This window comes from Lolium rigidum, chromosome 7 (genome assembly GCF_022539505.1).
Source record: "Lolium rigidum isolate FL_2022 chromosome 7, APGP_CSIRO_Lrig_0.1, whole genome shotgun sequence".
In the NCBI taxonomy this organism is placed as follows: Eukaryota; Viridiplantae; Streptophyta; class Magnoliopsida; order Poales; family Poaceae; genus Lolium; species Lolium rigidum.
In genome coordinates this window covers 39,173,607-39,195,014 of record NC_061514.1, presented here as the reverse complement: position 1 = coordinate 39,195,014, position 21,408 = coordinate 39,173,607, and the positions used below count along the sequence as shown (strand labels likewise).

General features: G+C 43.6%; 1 long non-coding RNA gene across 1 annotated transcript; it reads right to left on the bottom strand.

Annotated features, from left to right (window-relative positions):
• Positions 1-838: 838 nt before the first annotated feature.
• LOC124677428 lies at positions 839-18,966 on the bottom strand. The gene is made up of 4 exons (XR_006994052.1): positions 18,683-18,966; positions 18,553-18,603; positions 18,040-18,227; positions 839-1,795 (listed from the first exon to the last, which is right to left on the bottom strand). It is a non-coding gene; the product is annotated as an uncharacterized LOC124677428 (long non-coding RNA).
• Positions 18,967-21,408: the final 2,442 nt, after the last annotated feature.

Here is a 21,408-nt window from a genome sequence, read left to right as displayed (position 1 = left end):
CGTCCTCCTCCTCTATCTATATACACCCCTTCCCCTGTTCTGTTTATTTTTTGTTTGTTTTGTTTTTGTTACCGATTACCATGATGTGTTTACTCTCGAATTCAGGTTGATCTTCTTTCCTGAGCTGTGCTTGGAATTGGATGGCATAGTACAGATGGTGGCTGATTGTTTGGTGCATTAGTGTTGCAGCCATCGAGATGCCATGCCTGGTTATCGGAGCATGTATGCAATGGCCATCCAATCCACTTAGCAGTTAGCACTGGCTTCAATGGTTCTGCATCTCTGTAACCAGGTGAGATTTCATTTTTTGTTATCTTCTAGATGGAGTTCAGGGATATTTGGTTTGTATGCTTAATATTGGGCTCCAGGTTTTGAAGCACAAGATGGAAAGTTAATTAGTGTAGCTTTTGTTTGGCGATAAATTAGTGTACCTTTTATAGACAGATATAGGACCTTATTCACATGTGTGTCCAATTTCTAGCAGCAACGGAAATTGAATCCATACAGAGGATCACAATACTGCATGGATTACACGCCTCAGTTGTTATGTTCCAGTTTTCGGCTACAGATTTTCTTAGCTATGTGGTATGTCTGAATTGGGGCAGAGATGAAGACATTGCCAGAATTTGCATACTGTCAGGATGCATTTATAACTCAATGTATAGAGCATGGAAGTACATAGCTATATGAAATTCTGGTAATTTTTCGTAAGTATCATTTTGTAAGGATAATTACAAACCAATATCTTTACTTGGTGCTACCAACAGAAACGCCCAACTTGGTCCCTAGCGCAGGAAGTAGAAGTTTGTAATATAACTGTACAATCTCCACTACTATAAAACAAGCAAACTTGATCTTTCTTAAGTACACCCGGCTAATCGTACATGAATTAACCATAACCGTCGGATCGTTTGGACTTTGTACAACTAACGTTACAGATGTAGCCAATTAAAACTAAATGTGCATCTAGCGATTACCACGGCGGAGCGCACCCCAGCAGACGAAAACTTCCTTCCGCCAAACATCCACGCCCACCAGCAGAAAAAAAAAGAACCTAAATTAACGGTGGATTGACTGATCGCTCCAGGAAAAAAGCAACTAGCTGAATTAACGGTGGAGTATTGTTGCTCTCAGGATCGCCTACTCTAAATCGCTCCAGCAAAAAAAAGCAAGAATCTGAATTACTCTCACGATCACCTACTCCAAAGCAATACTACGATTGATCTCACGATCACCTACTCCAAAGCGCCGGTGACTGATTGCCCGTCGGCGCCATTCTCGCCCGCCGCCTCCAGGCCGCTACGATCTTTCCTGCCTGCCTGCCGCCCAGTCTGTCATACGCCGTCCTAAACCATGCGCTGCCAGGACTGCCATGCGCCGTACTGACCCACGCGCCACCTAGCCTGTACGCAAGTCGCCGTGACAATCGCCCTGAAGACCGCGACCTGCAGCCGACGACCTCGACCTTCATACAAGGTATGATATTCTGGTTCTTCAATCAATCAGAAATGTACGACGACCTCGACCATCATATCCTGGACATCTCTTTCCGTAAAGTACGTGTCAACATACATGATTCTGAAATGTAGATGCATAAACATAATGAGTTCTTACGAATTCAAGTTGGGCCTATTGTTGGTGCTTTGTAGCTACATCATAATGCATTAAAATTCCAGCCAAATGTAAATCACACTGTAATGGGTTATTCTTATACCTGTTTGGCAGGTTTTCTGCTGGACGTCAAAATAAGTGAGAGTACTGAGCCTCCTGTAATGATCCAAACTTCTCTTTTTTCCTTCAAAAATAAAAATATGATGCACTTTAGTGACAGAACGAGCAACTATCTTGCCACCTGCCAGGACATGTAAAAACAAATAAAAGGATACGAAAAGATGGCATCAAGTTGCCACTAGAAGTTATTAATAACAAATAACAGCAGGGCAAACAAATACTTTTCATATGGCAATACAGTGCCCTATCAGTTAACATATCTAAATATTTGCCTTCATGAGCCCCTGCAGGAATCAAGTTATTCATATGGCTTCTAACTCTCCCAACGGGCCACGGACCCCGTTCCAGGATATAAGCAACAACCACTCCTTTGGTAAATATAATATCAACAAACAATAGCTCATGATCCCTAACGGTGCTTAAATTCTCAGCTATGTCATGTATCTATGCAGACCCTAAAGAAATAAAGAGGCAGAGGGACAGAGAACGGTATGCACTAAATAGAGATGACATCCTAAGTAGACAGAGGCAGTCCCGTGAAAATAAAAAGGCTTCTGCCGCCCTGCAGAATGACAAGACTCTTGTACCTCATGCACCCTTGGCAATGTCCCAAGGTAATGAGGACCAGCTACCAGGTAATGGCTCAACAAAATAATGCCTATCGAATTCATGTGGATATTGTTAACATCATAACCGTGCCATCTGTGTCAATATATGCAGACCCAAAGGAAAGAAAGAGACAAAGGGCTAGAGAGCGGTACTCACAAAATAGAGAAGAGATTAACAAGAAAAGGCGTGAAGCCTACCAACAGAAAAAAACTATTGCTGCCGACAACAGTGGAACACATACACCTACTGATGTATCCCTTGGTAATAGATGATCAACTTCCGCATTAAGTATCACATTACTATTTCCATGCTAATTTTTGTGTGCATATTTGCAGACCCTAATGAGACACATAACCATAATATAAATGACTTCCTCGATTGCAATAACACAGTCTCACATACACCAGCTACCGGACAATCAGCGGTCACCCAACTGCAAAACATGCCTCTTGCAGATGGTGATGTAACAAATTCATTGCATTTACATGGAGTCATCCTCGAAGACAAGGAGAATGTTTATGATGACGATGAGTCAAATTGGTTGCGCAGAAATGATGCTTACCAGAGACAACAATTTTCAGGACGAATGAGAGTTGCTGTTATTTCATCTGGTCATAACACGCAAACAGGTTCCAGCATCATAGTAGATAATACACAAGGTAATATGTCAACTTGAGTTTTATATATATGTTTGTTTGGTGACATAATTTGGTGGTCCTTTTGCTCATTCAGACTTCGAGGCTTTTGTTGGCTCGAATATTCTTCAACTAGGTGGATGTGGGACCAATTATGATCCATCTAGCACGCCTATCAACATTACTTCTTCATGTCAAGTGCTCGGGTCTACAAATCATGTACAAGCACCTGCAGGTATTAATACTGGTATTTATTTACATGTCATGCCGCTATGTTCTTACCTTCCAACCAGTTGCTACGTCAGACTCATTGATCTTGTGATTTTAATAGTGGGCAACGACCAGACAGATGATGCTTATGGACTATTTGAGCCTGATGTTCAACAAACAGTTTTAAATGGTACATATATTCCCTAAATTTATCAATATTTTTTTACATTGACGTTCACCATCATATATTGCCTACTAGAGTGCTTGGGTGCATCGCAACATGGTGAAGCCGCATACCATGAGCCTGACGAAGAAGCAAGGATATTTACCGAGCAAGGTGAAATCATTTTGCCGATAATCTTTGCAATTGTGCACACTTTCTTGATATGGGTATTAATTTAACATATACTTTTTTGTGCTAGATGTTGCATTCCAATCGTACCAACTTGGACATGGTCTTGCACGAGCAACACCCGTAGTACATACTGATGAATCCATATTCCAAAACCTCCCTAAACAACACCATGTCCTACGAAAAGTTCCGGACTGTCCACACTGCGGAGCATTGCGATTTCCATTCGAGGGGCCTGCATTTTGTTGCAGAAAAGGAAGAGTTGAACTATTTACTCCACTTGTTCCAGATGAGTTGAAACGGTTGTTTACAAGTCAAGATGATGACGATGCTAAATATTTCAGAGAGAACATACGATATTTCAACTCCCACTTCTCATTCACAACTCTAGGAGTCACCCTAGATCGCCAAGTCAGCACCGCCGCACGAACTGGCGTGTATACATTTCGTGCATGTGGGGGTTTGTACCATGCTGCTGATAATCTGGTGCCATCTGATAATGGCCCTCGCCATTTGCAGCTCTATATTTATGATACAGATGAAAACTTGATTCACAGAGCTAATAGGTCTCCAGATCTTAATATAGATCTCATACGGAAGATTCTGGGAATACTAGAACATAACCCTTATGCCCAAGTTTTCAAGAGCCTTGGGTCTGTTCCGAATCTAGATGAGTATAAGATCTTACTAAACACAGATATCAACCTGGATCAGCGAAGGTACAATGCCCCAACGACATCTCAGGTGGCAGCGATATGGGTTGAAGGGACCGACCCACAAAATACTTTTGACAGGAGTGTTATCGTGCATGCAAAAGGAGACCGGACCCTCTATATTAGAGCATATTATGGGTGCTATGACCCACTGTCATATCCGCTATTCTTCCCACGTGGCGAGACTGGTTGGAATCGTTGGATGCCATATGTTGCCCTATCCGGTGAGACGAGCCAATATTCGGTGGATAATACTACACCACAAGTATACCAAGCCCCTGATTTGCTTATAGGTATGATGTTCATTTTTTTGGTTATATGCTTATATTTATGAATGCAAATTCATGTTTACATCCTTGTTACAGATAATGACTTGATTATAGAACAAGCTGGTAATTTGGCACCACGTGAAAACCATGCAACTGATTTACCTGCAGGTAATGATCAACATTGCTTATTATTAGCTTCTTATGAGTCTATCTTCCAACTATTTATGTTGTTTAACAATCTTTCTTCAAGATAAAAACACGACGCGAGAACCAATTAGTAATTCTGCACCACATGAAGATCCTGCTACTGATAATTTACCCACAGGTATTCGCCATCTATGCTTTCTGAAAATTATTATGAGTTCAGCCAATTATGCACCGAATATTTAAGATTTCTGTTGCCAAGTAACTTGCAGATGACGAAGACGATAACCCAGATGAGGATTTTGGTGACAATGAGGTGAATGCAAAACAATCTAGGAAATATGTTAGTGCGAGAGAGTACTACTGCTTCAAGCTACAGGTCAGGAAGAAGCTTTTCAACATCATCTTGTTCGGGGGGCGCCTTTTCCAACAGTGGGATGTTGACATGTATATCAAGATCGAAACTATGAGGCTTGACTGGTACTCAAAGCCGGAAAATCAGAAGGTTATCCGCGCTGACCTCTACCAGGTAAATATGCTATGTTTATTCTAAGACATCAGCATAGAATGGCACTATAGATGTTGCATAATTTTCTATAACCTTGTATATTTTTATAATAGGGACTTGTTGACACTGTTGTTGCTGGTGAGTCACGCGGTGATCGGATTGGCAAAAGAATTGTGCTACCACGTACATTTCCGGGTGGTGACCGCGACATGCAACGCAGGTTCCTGGATGCAATGGCAATAGTTCAGCGGTGGGGTAAACCCGACTATTTTATCACAATGACTTGCAATCCCTATTGGCAGGAGATAACTGAGAAATTGGAGCCTGGACAGCTGCCACAAGACCGTCCGGACTTGGTGGCAAGAGTATACAAAGCTAAACAGCGAGATATGATGGACTTACTAACTAAGGGTAAGCATTTTGGAGAAGTCGCAGCTTATGTCCATGTGACAGAGTTTCAGAAACGAGGTCTACCGCATGAGCATATACTTCTAATCATGAAAGCAAAAAACAAGTTAGCGACCCCAGATGACTATGATCGGGTGATATCTGCAGAGATACCTGACAAAGAGAAACACCCTGTTCTACATGATCTGGTCGTCAAGCACATGTTGCACGGTCCTTGTGGTGAGATGAAGAAAAGTTGTCCTTGCATGATTGACGGACAGTGCAGGTTCCATTATCCGAGAGATTTTTGCAATGCCACACAACAAGGGAAAGACTCATATCCCATCTATAAAAGGAGGGACGATGGGCGTGTAGTCAGGATCAGAGGTGCAGATTTGGATAATAGATGGGTGGTTCCTTACAACCCCAGCCTACTTATGCGATACAACTGCCACATTAATGTTGAAGCATGCTCGAGCATCAAGGCAGTCAAATACTTGTTCAAATACATCTACAAAGGGCATGATCAGGCTTCCTTTGCATTCGAGCAGGATATCATCAATGATGGTGGAATCATCAATGAAATTCGACAATACAGGGATGCACGCTATGTATCTCCTCCGGAGGCTATTTACAGGATTTTCGGTTTTAAAATGTTTGGTGTCAGTCCATCTGTGCTGCAGCTCCAACTTCATTTGGAAAACATGCATACAGTTGCATTTAAAGCTTATGAAAATCTAGAAGATGTTGTCGCTCGACCAAACTCTTCCAAATCCATGCTAACCGAGTATTTTGAAATGAACCGGAAGTTTCCGGGGGCACGGAAATGGTTGTACAGAGAGTTTCCAGAACATTATAGATGGATTGCCAGAAATAAAAAGTGGCAGAACAGAAAAAATAGGAGATCGCAAATTGGTAGACTTGTGTATGCACACCCTGCTGAAGGAGAGAGGTACTATTTGCGTGTGCTCCTAAGTCATGTCCGAGGTGCAACATCATTTGATGATTTAAAAACAGTAAATGGCAAGTTATGTGGTTCCTTCAGGGAGGCATGTGAGCACTTAGGCCTCATTGACCACGACAAGACCCTTGATGATTGCATGACAGAAGCCGCCACATTTCAGATGCCTTGTGCCCTAAGACGGTTGTTTGCGACTATACTGGTATTTTGTGAGGCAACAGAAATCCGAAAGATGTGGGACAAACATCTAGCTTCAATGTCAGAGGATTACCGTCGTGATCAATCCAATGAGGCGGAACTTGAGCAGATGGTCCTTAGAGATATCAGGGATATGTTGCAATCCATGGGAAAGGATATTACAACCTATGGACTTCCGGATCTGGTTGAGATCAATGGTTCCTACGACACTGAGTATAGAGAGGTTATAGAGGAGAGGCAAGTCACCGTGGACAAAGAACATTTGGATTTATTCAGCAGTTTGAATAGTGAGCAGCTTGCTGGTTTCAATGACATAATGGATCATGTGGTCAACCAAAAAAGCCAGATATTCTTTGTTGATGGTCCAGGAGGCACTGGGAAGACGTACTTGTACAAGGCATTGCTTGCAAAGGTGCGTTCCATGGGACTAATAGCAATTGCAACTGCTACATCCGGTATAGCTACATCGATAATGCCTGGAGGCCGGACTGCGCATTCCAGGTTCAAAATTCCAATCAAACTTACTGACAACAGCATGTGTAGTTTCACAAAGCAGAGTGGCACGGCAGAGTTGCTTAAACAGGCATCCTTGATAATCTGGGATGAAGTTGCTATGACAAAACGTCAAGCCGTTGAGACGCTTGATAGATCATTACAGGATATAATGGAATGTCCCTTGCCGTTTGGGGGAAAGGTTGTTGTCTTTGGTGGGGATTTCAGGCAGGTCCTTCCCGTTGTGACACGTGGGACAAGAGCACAGATAACGGTTGCTACACTTCTCAGATCCTATCTGTGGGAGAAGACCCGAAAGATACGCCTCACGCGCAATATGCGGGCACATGATGATCCTTGGTTTTCCGAATACCTCCTAAGGATCGGCAATGGAACAGAAGAGACTATTGGCAACGACTATGTGCGTCTCCCTGATGAAATTGTGATTGGCTATACCGAGAATAAAAAAGCTATTAACAGGCTCATCGAAGATGTCTTCCCTGCGCTGCATGCCAATGCTAGATCGAGAGAGTACATGAGTGCACGTGCAATTCTTTCGACCAAGAACGAGCATGTGGATGATCTAAATGACAAGATGATCTCCAGGTTTCCAGGCGAAGAAAAGTTATACCATAGCTTCGACTCAATCGAAGATGACTTGCAGAATAATTACACAATTGATTTTTTGAACTCGGTCACACCAAATGGATTGCCACCGCATGTTTTGAGATTAAAGGTCAACTGCCCTGTCATTCTACAACGGAACCTTGACCCTCATAATGGCCTATGCAATGGAACACGACTTTGTAGGATAACGTAGCATAGAAAACAAAAATTTTCCTACGGCGAACACGCAATCCAAGCCAAGATGCAATCTAGAAGACGGTAGCAACGAGGGGATTGTCGAGACTCACCCTTGAAGAGATTCCAAAGCCTACAAGAGGAGGCTCTTGTTGCTCGCGGTAGACGTTCACTTGCCGCTTGCAAAAGCGCGTAGAAGATCTTGATCACGATCGGTTCCGGCGCCACGAACGGGTAGCACCTCCGTACTCGGTCACACGTTCGCGTTGTTGATGAAGACGACGTCCACCTCCCCGTTCCAGCGGGCAGCGGAAGTAGTAGCTCCTCTTGAATCCGACAACGCATGACGGCGTGGTGTCGGTGGCGGTGGAGAAATCCGGCGGAGCTTCGCTAAGCGTGTGGGATATGGTGGAGGAGCGGGGCGCTAGGGTTTGGGGAGAGGGGGTGGCCGGCCACTATAGGGGTGCGGCCAAGCTATGGCTTTGGTGTGTCCGGCCCCCTCCCCTTGGCCCTCTATATATAGGTGGAAGCCCCAAGTGTTGGACTACAAGTCTTCGAATAAGACCCGAACCCAAAACCTTCCATATGGTGGGAAACCTTCCCAAGCTAGGATTCCCACTCAGAGGTGGGAATTCCACCTTCCATAGGGGGGTGGCCGGCCCCCTAGCGGGAGTCCACTTGGGACTCCTCCCCACTAGGGTTGGCTGGCCATGGAGGTGGAGTCCCAAGTGGACTCCACCTTCCTTGGTGGTTTCTTCCGGACTTTTCTAGAACCTTCTAGAACCTTCCATAGAACCTTCCGCATCATTTTATTCACATAAAATGACATCCTATATATGAATCTTATTCTCCGACCATTCCGAAACTCCTCGTGATGTCCGGATCACATCCGGGACTCCGAACAAATATTCGAACTCCATTCCATATTCAAGTTCTACCATTTCAACATCCAACTTTAAGTGTGTCACCCTACTGTTCGCGAACTATGCGGACATGGTTGAGTACTCACTCCGACCAATAACCAATAGCGGGATCTGGAGATCCATAATGGCTCCCACATATTCAACGATGACTTTAGTGATCGAATGAACCATTCACATACGATACCAATTCCCTTTGTCACGCGATATTTTACTTGTCCGAGGTTTGATCATCGGTATCACACTATACCTTGTTCAACCTCGTCTCCCGACAAGTACTCTTTACTCGTACCGTGGTATGTGGTCTCTTATGAACTTATTCATATGCTTGCAAGACATTAGACGACATTCCACCGAGAGGGCCCAGAGTATATCTATCCGTCATCGGGATGGACAAATCCCACTATTGATCCATATGCCTCAACTCATACTTTCCGGATACTTAATCCCACCTTTATAACCACCCATTTACGCAAGTGGCGTTTGATGTAATCAAAGTACCTTTCCGGTATAAGTGATTTACATGATCTCATGGTCATAAGGACTAGGTAACTATGTATCGAAAGCTTATAGCAAATAACTTAATGACGTGATCTTATGCTACGCTTAATTGGGTGTGTCCATTACATCATTCATACAATGATATAACCTTGTTATTAATAACATCCAATGTTCATGATTATGAAACTAATCATCTATTAATCAACAAGCTAGTTAAGAGGCTTACTAGGGACTCTTTGTTTGTTTACATATCACACATGTATCAATGTTTCAGTTAATACAATTATAGCATGGTATATAAACTTTTATCATAAACATAAAGATATATAATAACCACTTTTATTATTGCCTCTTGGGCATATCTCCAACAGTCTCCCACTTGCACTAGAGTCAATAATCTAGATTACATTGTAAGGTACCTAACACCCATGGCATTCCTGGTGTTGGTCATGCTTTGCCCTAGGGAGAGCTTTAGTCAACGGATCCGCTACATTCGGATCGCTGTGTACTTTGCAAATTTTTACTTCTCCATCTTCGATGTACTCGCGAATCAAGTGGTAACGTAGCTTGATATGCTTCAGCCTCTTGTGTGACCTTGGTTCTTGTGCATTGGCGATGGCACCCATGTTGTCACAGTAGATGACTAGTGGGTCCAATGCACTAGGAACCACACCGAGCTCTACAATTAACCTCTTCATCCATACCGCTTCGATGAAGCCTCCGAAGCCGCTATGTACTCCGATTCCGTTGAGGATTTCGCCACCGTGCATCGCTTCGAGCTTGCCCAGACTTATCGCAAAGCACCATTCAATATAAACACGTACCCGTATTGTGACTTAGAGTCATCGGGATCGTTGTTCCAACTTGCATCGGTGTAACTTGTTACAACGAGCTCTTGGTCACCTCCATAACAAAGAAACATATCCTTAGTTCTTTTCAAGTACTTCAGATATTCTTGACCGCTGTCCAGTTGTTCTATTCCCGGATCACTTTGATATCTCGCTAGTCAAACTAACAAGCATGTGCTATATCCGGTCTTGTACATAGCATGGCATACATGATAGAGCCTACCGCCGAGGCATAGGGGATCCGACTCATCCTTTCTCTTTCTTCGCCGTAGCCGGTCCTTGAGTCTTACTCAAGACCTTGCTCCGGTAACATAGGTAAGAATCCTTTCTTACTTTCGTCCATTCTAAACTTCTTCAGAATCTTGTCCAGGTATGTACTCGTGATAGCCCTATTAGACGTCTTGATCTATCTCTATAAATCTTGATGCCTAATATGTATGATGCTTCACCAAGGTCTTTCATTGAAAACTATTATTCAAATAACCCTTTACATCGCTTAATAGTTCTATATCATTCCCAATCAATAATATGTCATCTACATATAATATCGTGAATGCTACGTGAGCTCCCACTCACTTTCTTGTAAATACAGGCCTCTCCATGACACTCGTATAAACCCGAAGTCTTTGATCACCTTATCAAAACGCTCGGCTCCAACTTCTCGATGCTTGCTTCAGTCCATAGATTGAACGCTGAAGTTTGCATACTTTGTCAAGCATTTTTAGGATCGACAAAACCTTTGGGTTGTACCATATACAACTCTTCCTCAATGTCTCCATTAAGGAACGCCGTTTTGACATCCATCCGCCAAATCTCATAATCGAAAAATGCAGCTATTGCTAACAAAATCCTCACAGATTTTAGCTTCGCTACAGGTGAGAAAGTCTCATCGTAGTCAACACCTTGAATTTGTCTGAAACCCTTTGCGACAAGTCGAGCTTTATAGACAGTAATATTACCATCAGCATCTGTTTTTCTCTTGAAGATCCATTTATTCTCGATAGCCTTTGCGGCTATCGTGTAATTCTACCAAAGTCCATACTTTGTTATCATACATGGATCCCATTTCGGATTTCATGGCTTCTTGCCATTTGTTGGAATCTGGGCTCATCATCGCTTCTTCATACGTCGCAGGGTCCTCATCATTGTTATCCACAATCATGACATTTAGACAAGGATCATACCAATCTGGAGTGGCACGATCCCTTGTCGATCTGCGAGGTTCAGTAGCTGTCTCATTTGAAGTTTCATGATCATTATCATTAGCTTCCTCTGTTGTCGGTGTAGGTGGTACAGAACATTTTCCGGCATCGCGCTACTCGATCAACGAGTAGAGATTCTTCAATCTCATCGAGTTCTACTTTTCTTCCAAATACTTCTTTAGTGAGAAATTCTTTCTCAAGAAAGGTTCCGTTCTTAGCAACAAAGATCTTGCCTTCGGATCTCGTGATAGAAAGTGTACCCTATAGTTTCCTTAGGGTATCCTATGAAGACGCATTTCTCCGCTTTGGGTTCTAGCTTGTCCGGTTGTAACTTTTTTACATAGGCTTCGCAACCCCAAACTTTTAGGAACGATAACTTAGGTTTCTTATTAAACCATAATTCATACGGCGTCGTTTCAACGGATTTTGATGGTGCTCTATTTAAAGTGAATGCGGCTGTCTCTAATGCATAACTCCAAAATGATAACGGCAAATCGCAAGAGACATCATAGAACGAACCATATCTAAGAGAGTTCGATTACGACGCTCGGACACACCGCTTCGCTGTGGTGTTCCCGCGGTGTCAATTGTGAAAGTATTCCGCATTTCTTTAAATGCATGCCAAACTCATAACTCGGATATTCACCTCCGCGATCAGATCGTAGAAATTTAATCTTCTTGTTACGTTGATTTTCTACTTCACTTTGGAATTCCTTAAACTTCTCGAAAGTTTCGGATTTATGTTTCATTAAATAGATATACCCATATCTACTCAAATCATCTCGTGAAGGTTAGAACATAACGATAACCACCGCACGATGCTACACTCATTGGTCCACATACATCTGTATGTATGATTTCCAATAAGTCAGTAGCTCGCTCCATCATACCCGAGAATGGAGTCTTAGTCATTTTTCCCATCAGACATGCTTCGCATCTATCAAGTGACTCAAAGTCAAGTGATTCAAGTAATCCATCAGTATGGAGTTTCTTCATGCGTTTCACTCCAATATGACCAAGACGACAGTTCCACATATAAGTAGAATTATCATTCAATTTAATTCGCTTAGCATCAATGTTATGTATATGCGTATTACTACTATCGAGATCTAACAGAAATAAGCCATTCTTTTGTGGTGCTCGACCATAAAAGATATTATTCATAAAAATAGAACAACCATTATTCTCGCACTTGAATGAATAACCTGTCTTGCATTAAACAAGATCCAGATATAATGTTCATGCTCAACGCAGTACATAATAACAATTATTTAGGCTTAAAACTAATCCCGAAGGTAGATGTAGAGGAAGTGTCCCGACCGCGATCACATTGACCTTGGATCCGTTTCCAACGCGCATCGTCACTTCATCTTTCAGCAGCTTGTCGTTTATTCTTTAGTTCCTGTTTCGAGTTACAAATATGAGCAACCGAACCAAGATCAAATACCCAGTACTAGAACGAGAACTAGTGAGATAAACATCTATAACATGTATATCGATATACCTTCTTTCTTCTTCTTGACAAGGCCGCTCTTCGGATCCGCCAAATACTTGGAGCAATTACGCTTCCAGAGGTCCCTTCTCCTTGCGTAATAGCACTCAAGCATCGTGCTTAGGGCCGTTCTTAGGTTTCATAGGAGGCGTGGCAGCTTTCTTGCCACCCTTCTTGAATTTTCCTTAGACTTGCCCTGTTTCTTGAAACCGGTGGTCTTGTTGACCATCAACACTTGGTGCTCTTTCTTGATTTCAATCTCAGCAGCTTTTAGCATGCCAAAGAGTTCGTGAAACTCCTTGTTCATGTTCGCATATTGTAGTTCATCACAAAGTTCTTGTAACTTGGTGGCAATGATTGAAGGACACGATTAATCCTCGATCCGTTAGGAATCACTATTCCCAAGTCACCGAGTTTCTTCGCATGCCCGGTCATAACGAGCATGTGCTCACTAATGGAGTCGCCTTCTTCCATCATACAACTGAAAAAGTGTTTCGATGCTTCATAGCATTCCATCGGCCGCATGAGTCTCAAAAATAGTCTTCAACTCTTTCATCAACTCATGAGGATCGTGGTGCTCAAAACGCTTTTTGAAGATCGGATTCCAGATCGCATAAGATGGCACACTCGAACTTGAGAGTACCGAGTTTTCCGAGTCGCGTAAACATTCTTTACTTCATCGGTTTCGGTTTCAGTAGAGGGTCACCTAGCGGTGCATCAAGCACATATTGCGATTTCCGCCATTGAGGAAGATCCTCACATGACGAACCAGCTCAGTGAAGTTGCTACCGTTGCTCTTAAGCTTTTCTTTCTCTAGGAACTCGGTTAAAATTGATTGGGGACGCCATATCTACAACATATTTGCAATAGTTTAGACTAAGTTTATGACAAATTGAGTTCAAATTTTAATTCTACATAATTAAAAATCTAGGTGAACTCCCACTCAAAACAATATCCCTCGCATTGTCTTAGTGATCACACGAACCAAATCCATCACACCTATGCCCGATCATCACGAGACAAGATGTAATTTCAATGGCGAACACTCAAAGTGTTCATCATATCAATCATATGATTCATGCTCTACCTTTCTGCATCACGTGTTCCGAGACCATGTCTTTACATGCTAGGCTCGCCAAGGCCACCTTAGTATCCGCATGTGCAAAATCAGTCTTGCACCCGTTATATGTACTTATCGAATCTATCACACCCGATCATCACGAGATGCTTCAAACGATAAGACTTGATAACGGTGCTACTAAGGATGAACACTTTATTATCTTGAGATTTTAGTGAGAGGGATCATCTTATAATGCTACCGTCGCGATCTAAGCAAAATAAGATGCATAAAAGGATTAACATCACATGCAGCTCATATGTGATATGATATGGCCCTTTTGTCTTTGCGCTTTGATCTTCATCTCCAAAGCACTGGACATGATCTCCATCATCAACGGGCATGATCTCCATCATCGTCTGCGAAGCACCAAGGTCAATGGCGCCGTCTTCATGATCATCCTCCATGTAGCAACTATTACAACTACTTTGAAATACTACTCAACATGAAATTTAAAGACAACCATAAGGCTCTCGCCGGCTGCCACAATACAATAATGATCATCTCATACATATTCATCATCACATTATGGCCATATCACATCACCAAACCCCGCAAAAACAAGTTAGACGTTCTCTAATTTGGTTTGCATATTTTACGTGGTTTAGGGTTTTCGAGCAAGATCCAATCTACCTACGAACATGAACCACAACGGTGATACTAGTGTTGTCAATAGAAGAGTAAATTGAATCTTCACTATAGTAGGAGAGACAGACACCCGCAAAGCCACTTATGCAATACAAGTTGCATGTCAAGCGTGGAGCAAATCTCATGAACGCTGGTCATGTAAAGTTAGCTCCGAGCCGCTCATCCCACTATGCCACAAAGATGCAAAGTACTCAACTAAAGATAACAAGAGCATCAACGCCCACAAACCATTGTGTTCTACTCGTGCAACCATCTATGCATAGACACGGCTCGATACCACCGTAGGATAACGTAGCATAGAAAACAAAAATTTTCCTACGGCGAACACGCAATCCAAGCCAAGATGCAATCTAGAAGACTGGTAGCAACGAGGGATTGTCGAGACTCACCCTTGAAGAGATTCCAAAGCCTACAAGAGGAGGCTCTTGTTGCCGCGTAGACGTTCACTTGCCGCTTGCAAAAGCGCGTAGAAGATCTTGATCACGATCGGTTCCGCGCCACGAACCGGCAGCACCTCCGTACTCCTGGCCACACGTTCAGTTGTTGATGAAGACGACGTCCACCTCCCTGCTCCAGCGGGCAGCTGAAGTAGTAGCTCCTCTTGAATCCGACAGAGATGACGGCGTGAGTGCTCATGGCGGTGGAGAAATCCGCGTGAGCTTCGCTAAGCGTGCGGGATATAGCGGAGGAGCGGGCGCTAGGGTTTGGGGAGCAGAGGTGGCCGGCCACTATAGGAGCGCGCTAAGCTATGGCTTTGGTGTGTCCGGCCCCTCCCCTTGGCCCTCTATATAGGTGGAAGCCCCAAGTGTTGGACTACAAGTCTTCGAATAAGACCCGAACCCAAAATCTTCCATATGGCGGGAAACCTTCCCAAGCTAGGATTCCCACTAGAGGTGGGAATTCCACCTTCCATAAGTGTGGTCGGCCTCACATGGTGAGTCCACTTGGGACTCCTCCCCCACTAGGGTTGGCCGGCCATGGAGGTGGAGTCCCAAGTGGACTCCACCTTCCTTGGCGGTTTCTTCCGACTTTTCTAGAACCTTCTAGAACCTTCCATAGAACCTTCCGCATCATTTTATTCACATAAAATGACATCCTATATATGAATCTTATTCTCCGACCATTCCGAACTCCTCGTGATGTCCGGATCACATCCGGACTCGAACAAATATTCGAACTCCATTCCATATTCAAGTTCTACCATTTCAACATCCAACTTTAAGTGTGTCACCCTACGGTTCGCGAACTATGCGGACATGGTTGAGTACTCACTCCGACCAATAACCAATAGCGGGATCCGGAGATCCATAATGGCTCCCACATATTCAACGATGACTTTAGTGATCGAATGAACCATTCACATACGATACCAATTCCCTTTGTCACGCGATATTTTACTTGTCCGAGGTTTGATCATCGGTATCACACTATACCTTGTTCAACCTCGTCTCCCGACAAGTACTCTTTACTCGTACCGTGGTATGTGGTCTCTTATGAACTTATTCATATGCTTGCAAGACATTAGACGACATTCCACCGAGAGGGCCCGTAGTATATCTATCCGTCATCGGGATGGACAAATCCCACTATTGATCCATATGCCTCAACTCATACTTTCCCGGATACTTAATCCCACCTTTATAACCACCCATTTACGCAGAGTGGCGTTTGATGTAATCAAAGTACCTTTTCGGTATAAGTGATTTACATGATCTCATGGTCATAAGGACTAGGTAACTATGTATCGAAAGCTTATAGCAAATAACTTAATGACGTGATCTTATGCTACGCTTAATTGGGTGTGTCCATTACATCATTCATACAATGATATAACCTTGTTATTAATAACATCCAATGTTCATGATTATGAAACTAATCATCTATTAATCAACAAGCTAGTTAAGAGGCTTACTAGGGACTCTTTGTTTGTTTACATATCACACATGTATCAATGTTTCAGTTAATACAATTATAGCATGGTATATAAACTTTTATCATAAACATAAAGATATATAATAACCACTTTTATTATTGCCTCTTGGGCATATCCCCAACAGACTTATGATCAGAGCCTTCCAGGATAATGCAATCGACGCGGAGATAGTTGGTGGTCAGCATGCTGGAAAGAGGGTGTTCATACCTAGGATCCCTATGTCGCCTTCGGAGGACATCTCACTTCCCTTCAAACTCAAGAGAAAACAGTTTCCCATCCGTCTAAGTTTTGCGATGACAATTAACAAGGCAAAGGGTCAGACCATACCGCATGTCGGTATTTACCTTCCCGAACCTGTATTCTCGCATGGCCAACTATATGTTGCACTGTCAAGGGGAGTGTCAAGAAAGACTACACGGATTTTGGCCAAGCCCAACAATGAAGTTGATAAATCTGGGAAAAGCACCAAAAACATTGTCTATCGAGATGTTTTAGAGGAGTGAAGAAGGTGCGTTAGGTTTATTTGCATCTATGTTGTTGGATCTACATAACTATATTTGCTGCTAACCATGTTTCTTGTTCATTTGCAGGTTTTGTTCAGACAAAACTATATATAAGCATGAAAGAGGACGGACGTCGATGCTGGATATAAACGAGTCACTGATTTGTACAAGTCACCAGATCTGTATCTATAATACCCCCACTCTGTAATAAAGCATGGGATGCTTTGCTATTCAGTGACTATACAGTGTTTCTTTTTTGCATTTTATCAACAATAAAGGTCATTTTCAGGAAGTTCTTGTCCAATTTTACATTCAGAGCACGGTGCTTAACAGTTTTGGTGCCGCTGATGATAAACATAAAGCATGTGTGATTGTTATTTGTCATTTCTATGTTTATGCGGAATCTCTCAGAACTTGGTACTGTGTCTTATCTTATCTATCACCTACTTGCAGAGTCACTATTTTTTTAAGCTTGCCACATCCATGGCTATAATTACCCCACTCTGTAATAAAATAAAGCATGGGATGGCTCACCTATGTTTTCAATATGCCTTCTTCGCTTTGCTATTCAGAGTTGAATGTATTACACGATGGTTTTTAAACAACTACATATTCACTTTATTATTGTCCATTTGGCAGTATTTCCATTTTATGTTTGAAATGTTTGAATATTCAGATCCATGAATCGAAGCTGAATTCAGGGTAACTTTTCATGTTCAACAATATGGTACAAGGCAAACAGTTTTCGGGTATCTTTGATTTTCAAGTGACATATGTAGTAGTAGTAGTAGTAGTAGTAGTCAACCTCCAGCCGCAACAAGTAATTCACCAAGCTAGCGATTGAGGAATTCAAGCAAGCACATACCTTCTTTATCATTCTTGCTGTAGGACGCCATATTTGGGGCTTCAAGCGCATGTATTGGATCCGAGGCTTGTTTTCTTTTGTTATCCACATCTTACTTCCTTAGAACATGGCTGTATGAAACCATGACCCACTTACATGAGTACTGACTCTTTGTAGCAGCCCAGACAATAATGACTCATTATATAAACCTGAATTTTAGACATTTAAATGACACAATCAGCATCTTTCACAACAGAACAATACCGGCATACTTTAGATTTCTAGATTCTAGACACAGCACAATGCCTTCTCTTTTGGCACTGACATTCAAAGTTACCCATGCTTCTGTAGTAGGTTTCTTTTCATGTTTTAGTGTCACTGAACATTGCTGCAACCCTCCAATTGCAAAAAAGGGTGCTTCAAACCGTGACTAACATCTCAAGTGGAATTTCAATACCGAAATAGAGCTAGAAATCTGAATTCTATATAAAATCACCTAACTTGCTAGAACTGCAAAACAATAAAATCACCTACCCTTTAGAATAATGCGTTCACGCCATGTTAGATGGCTCATAGTACAACTTCCTGCAACCAAAATACGAACTTAAAAAGTGCTGACTGTCACACACACTGGAACCTGGAAAAGATGAAATAATCAATTTACCCATGGAAGAAACCAGCAAGTTTGCTGTTCGGGTTGAGAGCTTTCAATCTGCACCAAATTTCTGTTCTAAGAATCACTGGGAGGGGCGTCAACCATCCATTACCGGAGGACCGCGACACCGCCAAACTTCCAGAGCAGGGCGTACTCGCCGGCGTCCGTCGGTGCGGCGCTTGCTCCGATTCATATGCGTTTCCCGCGGGAGGAGGAGGCCGGCGCTGTGGAGCCCTCCGACGCGCGATGCCCCGCGGCCATCTTTGTTGCCGGATAGCCCGTGGGGCAGCAGCATCTCAATCCTTCCGCATCAAGCTCGAGGAGGCCCAGGCCAGCGCGGGTGGACTGGGACGGCGCCCACTCGAGGGGCATCGGCCATCCACTGCGGAGACCGCCGCGAATCTCTCCAAGGCGCGTGAACTGACAGCTGCTGAGGATCTGGTGGAGACGACTTCATCCGCTTGGACCGCTTCCATCAACGGGGAGGCAAAGGAGGGGTCTGAGGGGCCGGTTGTCGCGCCAGCGGTGGGAAGGGGGAGGTTCAAGCAGCAGCAAATCGTAGGCGGGGGAACGGGAGGGTCTTTTCGTCGCCGGCAAGGAGGCAGTGGACTGAGGGGTGGTCATGGCGTCGTGTGCCTTGTGGGAGAGAGAAGCTGAGAGTTATGTGACAGTAACGGAGACGTTGTGGCCTCCTCTGCAATTATCCAAATCATTTTTTTTCCACGGAGTACTATTAGATCGAGCGTGTCCGTAGACGTCACTGGGTTACTAGCTTTTTTAAGGTCTGTCCCGTGTCACGTTTTAAATAAAATATTCTGCCACGATCATCTCAGGATTATAAAGATTTTACAAAATAAATACTCATTCCGTTCTACAAAACTTGTTTTGTTTTAAAAAGACACATCTAAATTTAAACGAAGATAAAACAAGTTTTATGAAACGGTTTGGATCTCTTGTCGTGCAAGTTTATGAGACGTGCGTTGCACGTGCACGCTTACTAGTATAGATATAGCACCAATATGTTGTAATAGTAGTTAATTTGAAGTTCTCAGAATTATTATCCATCTCAAATACGTTGTGTTCAACTTTATGTCCTTCATATTTCTTCTCACAAAACACCATGCTTGATGACCTCAATTCTTAGTGACAATTATTTTCGTTTTGTTCCTGATTGTGGGCATAACATGGCTATGTATGTTTGTAAGATGAAAAAAAATCATTGGCTATAAATACAATTTTCTTCCCAAGAACTATTTCCTTTGAGCTAAATGTCCACTACCAATTTCCGCAAAGAACGCGCGGGGTATCATCTAGTTTTTAAAAAGTTCAAAACCAACCGTAATCCAACAGAAAACCAGAAAAGATCAGGTAGAAAACCACCAGAAGTAGGAAAAAAACGAAACCGGAAATCCTCTCCCACCAATGGGCCTCGACCATCGGGTCCACATTGAGTTGCGAATAGGTTTCAGTGTATTTTGACCTTTTATGAGTTTTTCTGGATGAGCTTTGGGCCATAAACTGGAGCATGAGCTTAACTTGACCATCGGAACCTCAAAGTAGACTGCCTAAGAGGATATATAGTCGCGTCTCATCAAAAGCGCCGAATCGGTCATTTGGGGGACGCCGCACCATGGTGCCGCGCTTGAAGAGCATTCCTCTCCAGCCACGTCCCCCAAACATGACCCCTAAACATTTTTATTTAAAATTAACGCTTTATTCATAATTCTGGAGATGCTTCATCTTTTTTACATGGGAAAAACATTAGAACATCCAAAAACCTTGGAATACAGGGCATGGAAACCTAGCCTAGAGGTACTGGCCCTCCTCTTGTTCATTGTCATCGCCATTGTAGTGTTTACGGCAAGAGTTGTTGAACACCTTGACACTCATATCGTCGTCGCCTTCGTAGAAGAAGGTCACCAAGCAGCCAACCTCGACGTCGTGGGTGCGGGTGAACTTTTTCCAGACGGTGTGGATGTACATCTTGCCTTCCCCGTCGAACAAGACGTCCAAGATCCACCGGCAGAATCCGTCGCTTGCTTCCCGCTGGGTCACCTCGGTCAGCTCCCGTCCAGCGAGAAATTCGGTGAACTTGTCCGGGAGCTTCTTCTTGCCGAAAGGGTCGTCGTTGATGAGGACGACAAACTCGAAGTACTTGTCATATGGGTAAGCGTGCAGCATGACCGTCCCTGCCCCTGCCACGGCCGAGTCAGCCGTGGCAGCTTCTTCGACCGCAGCCAGTTGAACCCGCCATGGAGCGTGTGCGGAGAAATGTGGGTGATGGCGTCTAGGGTTGTGGATGTGTGGCGGTAGGGTTGTGTGAGGGCGACGGGCGAGCACCCCCATTTTATATGCCGGAGGCAGGCGAGTGGGAGATGGCACGCATTAACAACGGCACGAAGGACAAGGCGCGACGAGAAGTCACCCTGCGCGTCTCCGGAAAAAATGCAACATCGATGAGTGGAAATTAATTTCCGTTGGCCAGAGGTAGGCGACGGGTGTGCGGCAACCCTGTGTGGCTGACGAGGATGGCCTGCCACTCGTGACATAGCTTTTGGTTGCGTCTGGCGCCCCGGCAGCGTCCCTGTCTATCGCTGATGGGCTCGGGGCGTTGGACACCGTATTAGACCGCGCCGGATGGAAAGTGCTTTCGGGCGCGCGGCTAGGAGTGGTCAAATGTTCCGCGTGCCCCAAATCCCTTTGGGTGACACGACTGAACATGCTCTAAGCGTTGG